This window comes from Euphorbia lathyris, chromosome 2 (assembly GCF_963576675.1).
Source record: "Euphorbia lathyris chromosome 2, ddEupLath1.1, whole genome shotgun sequence".
NCBI lineage: Eukaryota > Viridiplantae > Streptophyta > Magnoliopsida > Malpighiales > Euphorbiaceae > Euphorbia > Euphorbia lathyris.
In genome coordinates, this window is record NC_088911.1 from 98,960,195 (window position 1) to 98,966,194 (window position 6,000).

The window sequence follows — 6,000 nt, forward strand, 5'->3', positions numbered from 1 at the left end:
AAAATAATCATAAATTATAAATACATACGGTAATTATTGATAAAACATAAAATATTTATAATTTATAATTCCATAATTGTAATTAAAATACTTTAAAATAATTAACATAGTTACTCCATCTTTAAAGTTAAATTCTTTATGTTAAAAAAATAAAAAAGAAATATAGTGGAGGCTTCTCGAATATCTTTATCTAAAAAAAATTACATTCATATATAGCAATATAGAGTCCAACCAAACACATCCAGAAGACTCCATAGATACACACAATAAAATAGAAAAAATTGAAACCCATACTAGACTATTTGAAGAAGAAACGATACTGACTCGAATAAGAAGAAGAAATCAGAGTACCCAGACTCAAAGAAGAAGAAATCAAAGTTTCATTTCAGTATTAAGAAGAAGATTAACAAATAAACAGAGAGCTTCCAATACCTGTGTTTTTTCTCAAGTCGGAAGATCGTTTTCAATCTCAAGAAAAATACTAATTGGAGAAATTATGTGTGGTAAGTATTCAAAATTTTGGAAACACGTTTCAATGTTTCTGCAATTATAGAAAATGCCCTGAAACGTTTCGTTTCTGCCTTGTAGAAACATTGAAACGTTGGATGCTGAACGTTTCCGTGCTTCATAGGTAAAATGATATCCAGAATAATGAATAGAAGTGTTTGGTGCTGGTGTCGATGATCAACCTTTCATGTTATCGTTGCACCGAAAAAATAATGATATTAAAACTACTTCTTTTTTTTATCTTCAAACCCTTATTCTAGCTCTCATTACTTTACTTTATATAAGCAGTCAATGATGGTAAAATTACACACGATCGATTACATAAGATGAGGTCGACATGACATATAATTATAATGTTTAGATTTAGCTTAATAGGCGATAGGTTCGATTACACAAGATGAGGTCGGCACGATATATAATTATAATGCTTGGATTTGGCTTAATAGATGATATGTCATGTTTAAATTGACACGAAATTGATATGTAAATTTTTGGATTTGAGAAAATTGACCTGCTAATTCGGAAATGATAGGAATATTTAAAAATATTATTATATTCTTTCATGTTTTAGCTTAATAAAGGGAACAAAATTATAATAGAACAAACACAGCTCAAAACTGCTCATTTTTATATGTCATCCTTAATAGAGATGGTAAAATTATATGTGATTTGTAAATATATTACACAAACCAAATATTACTGTATTATTTTTAAATGTCCTCATTAGTATAGATACAAAATAAGCATTACTTTATGTATTTTTACTATTGGATGATTAAGTGTAAAATAAATCTAATGGTAAAAACTCACAAAGTAATGCTTATTTTGTAACAATTAAAGTAAACATAACATTTACCTATAATTTTATCATTTTCGTTAAGAGCATCTTCAACATCCTCTTAAGTTGGCTCTTAGATTAAAATTTAAGGAGGCAAAATGAAAAATCAGCTCCAACAACCTCTTAGTGGCTCCTCAAATTACTAAGAGCTTCTTCATCCTCTCTATTAATACTAGAGAGCCTCTCTCTCTCTACCTCTTAGTGCATCTTAATTCATTTTTTATTAACAATTTATTATTGGCGAGTCTCTCTCCTCTCACTATTGGTAAATATAACAACAATTAATAATTTTAATGATAAAATAATAAATAAAGAGTGAATATAAAGAGTATTGTGGGAGATGATATATCTTAGTCACTCTTAAATCATTAAAATTCAATTATTTATATTATTTTTAGAGAGTGCACTAAGAGTCTCTTGGAGATGCTCTAAGGATGATATGTAAAAATGAGAAGTTTTGAGTCGTGTTTGTACTACTATAATTTTTTCCCTTTATTAAGCTAAAATATGAAATAATATGATAATAATTTTAAATATTTCCATCATTTTCGAGTTAGCAGATCAATCCCAGGTCAATCCTATATTGTGAGGATCTAATAATTAAATGGTTAATTTCAAATAAATGCTCTATGGTTTCACATTTTTGCAAATCGGTACCTAAGGTTTTTTTGTTACAAACTGAACCCGTGGTTTGTAAAACTTTCAGTTTTTGTTGACTTTGCCAAATTTCGTCAATAACAACCTCAAAATGAAAATTTTCAAGAATTAAATGATATTTTAAACAACTTTAATTTTTGAGTTTTTAGGTTTGAGATGATTTATCTATTGTCTTTAGATGATTTATTTATTGTTTTTATATAGAAAGTTAATGTTTAAAGAAAAAAATTAAAAAATATAATTTTTGAAATAAAAAATATAATTATGTATTAAATATGAAATAAAACAATTTTAATTCTTACGCGTATAAGTGGAGAATTAAGGTTTTCAAATTCACTCGCTTGCTTTGCATTTATTTATATATTTATTTATTTTAAGCCATTAATGTAGTGATCGCATTATTAAAAAAAAATTGTATGAAAAAGACTAATAAAAACAGTTTCCATGTGTATAATAATTCGAACTTGTTAAAAGAAAATGAAATTGCCCAAGATTTTCAAATACTAAACAATTGAATTAATATATATTTCTTAAATGAATTAGTGGAGACTTAGTTGAATGCTATGCTTCCAATAATTTTTTCTTTAACTTAATTTAATTTTAATGAAAAAAACCTATATATACGTGTTGAAAAATTACTCTCTGCCAAGAAAGTCAACTACGGTCCAAGTGCATATGATCCAACCAATAAAATATTCATATGTATGCAATATTATCATTATAGGTCAATTTTTAATTGACTGGATCGATATAAATTTCACCTGCTTTAACAATGCAAATTTAGGTGAATACACTTTTAATTAATTTCTAATTTATTTGTGAATCCACGAACCATATTGAAACACGTCCTGCTCTTGCCAAGACAACATTTTTTTTCAACTTCTTGTAAATTTGAGTAAATTTCTCAAAATAAAAGGGAAAAAAAATCATGCTATACTTTTTGTTTAGGGATTTGTTGAAAAACTTGGAGCTAATTTTATTCCAAAATATTTTAAGAGAGGATTATCATATTGTTAGATTAAAATTTATTATGTAGATTTTAAACTTATAAAGCTATTATTATTACAATTTAGAAACTCTACCATATTTAAGCCTAATTAAGTATATTTAATTATCAACAACCTTCCGATGGTTTTGCGAGTTCAATCCTCACAATCTTTATTAGATGTGACAAGATACCCCATTTTTTTAAATAGCAATAAGTATCATTAGCTTGTTAATTAAGACCGTGACACTTTTTTTAATATATAGTTTATCTTATTTCTCAGTTTGAGGATCGTCCGATACCCTTTAGGTGAATTCTCTTTCAATTAAAGCTTTTTATATATGTTAGGATTCGAACTCGAAATCTAGTTTAAACGATTTAAAACCCTTAACCATTAACGGATATGCTTTTTTCACCGCATAAATTATGAAAATTTTGTGGCCTCTTGCGATTAGCTAAAAACAAATGGAGTAATTAATCAATGCTATAGAATATCATAGCACATAGATATAACAAAATTGTACATATTCTTATAAGTAAATTGGAACTAAGATTTAATCTAAAAAAAAAACAAATATGTGTTCCTATGCATAATTGCAAAGGCCAAAGGCACAAAAATTGCCATGTTTGCACCTGTTATTACAACCTCCACAGTGATTCCTATTGAAAGAAGGATCGACACATTTACCATGACAGCATATCTGATTATACTTGCATTTGTTTCCACAATAACCACAATTATTCCCATCTTTCAAGACATTAACACACTTGTTCTTGCAGCAGTAAGGCCCTGGACTTCCCCTAGCATGACATATCTTAGGCAACTTATTACACTTCATTCGCTGCGGTTTCGGCTTCTTTCGAATGTGAAATCGGACAACTTCTCTATTAAAAGCAGAATGTTGATCACTTGTTACGTATTCATAATTGTCAATAACGTCTTCTTCTTCAAGTGACTGTGAAATATCATTGAAGAAAAGAGTAATGATCACATTAAATATCAAAACAATCCTCATAAAAGATACCATTTTGTGTGTTTATATTATGTTGAAATAATGGCAATGGAGAAAAGGGATGCAGAAGAAGTGGGTATTTATAGGGGAGATATTTGTGAATAATATTTATTTTAATTGAAGAGATTAATGGAGAAGTCTGCATTGATATACTATCATTATGTAAACAATGAAAAGGTGGGGATATTTTATAAACAATTTAACTAAGTGGACCATAAAGTAAACAAAAAGATCATGAAAAGTTCAATTTAAATATCAAAAAGTTAAAAAAAGTGCAATTAGTTAATGAAGTCTAATTGTAAGTATCTCCTTAATGATGATAGTAATGGGCACTTATATAAGTGGATCAGTAGTTTAATTATATATATATCATGTAAATATAATTGGATTGGTGCTACTTCTTCAACTTGTGATGTTATCAAAACTGAACAAAGTGGTGATGTAAATTAAACACATGGTCACTGAACTTTTACCTGGCCAATAAACTTGGAAACATAAGGTAAAATTATTTTACACTTTCTGATATAAACATCGCTCTAAAGGAAGGAAGCAGTAAAAGGCAATATAAGGAACCTGTAACACTAGAAGAACCTGTAACCCAATGAATAGCTCTTCTCAATTTTATGGAAAAGAAAGAAAAGTGTGATAAAGAGTGGAATATATTATTATAGATACGTACGACAAGAGCATATATTAATATATACTATATGCGTTGAAATTAATCTCAATGATTGCAATTAAAGAGATATATATTCATGCGACTTGCGACCAACGGCAGGGAGCTGTCTCTACAATTGGAGTGTTTGTTTAGCTTATATTGGGTAACTGGGTTGAGCACTATACTTATATTTATATGAATTATATATATATTAAGAAAGTTCTACCCAAATTTAATTCAATTATTTTGATCTAGCTCTTTATAATTTCTTTGTTCATTTTTTCTTAAGACATGTATGTGTATTACTTATTTTTCTTTAGATGTTTTTCTCTGATATGCTTCAATTATATATTTGGATTTGGATATTTCAAGTTGGATTTCAATCACTGATTAATTATTGAGTTGAGATGATCTCTAAAGTTCAAATTCATATATTAACTTTCCAAGTTAATATTACCACACCTTTTGTTGTTGGCCAACCATAAAATGTAAATAGCATAACTCATATCGCTCCTTATCATACCCTTGTAAACAATTTAAAAGTCATTTATTGTCTCCTTCCGGTAAAAAAAAATATTTGTTTCTGAATTTTATAAAACACTTTATATATCATGTTTAGTATTAAAAGACACAAAATAAAAACAAACAAACACTAAATAGAACCACGGCAATAGCAGCTGAACAACAGTTCAAAAAACTTCTTTCCTTTTCTATAACTATCACTTATACCCTAAATACTAGTACTAATGTCTTATACCAAAATGTCAATTTTCTTATTAATGGGTTATACCCTTTTTTATCATATACCAACATAAATTCATTTAAATGGTTTATGAAAACTGTAAACAGCTTGTACATAGAATAAGCTCACACAGACTGCAACACAGAGGATACTCTCCATCAAAGAAACTGTTAGAGTTTGTTACAGATTTAAATGAGTTGTCATCTACATTAGATTCCTTTTATCTGTGTATAAATAGATCAACTAGCGATGGTATTCATTAACTCGTTGTAATTCAGTTTTAATCAATAAGATTGTTCTTCATTTTTCTCTTCTCATTACTTCTCTGTGTTCATGGAAGCTTAGTTCATAATAACTAAGCTTATATGGTATCAGAGATGAGGGTTTAAGATCAACAAGAATGACTGATCGGAGAAGTTATGCTCATGTGGTGGCTGAGGAAGAAGGTCCGAGGAGAAATCGAAGTACAGGAGGCAGTTCGCCTCTTGTTGTTCAAACTGAAAACGTATCCTATGAGCGGAATCGCGAGGAAGATAACAGGCGGAATCGTGAAGAAGATCCGAGAAATAATATCATCTTTTCTGGAGGAATGGAAAATCC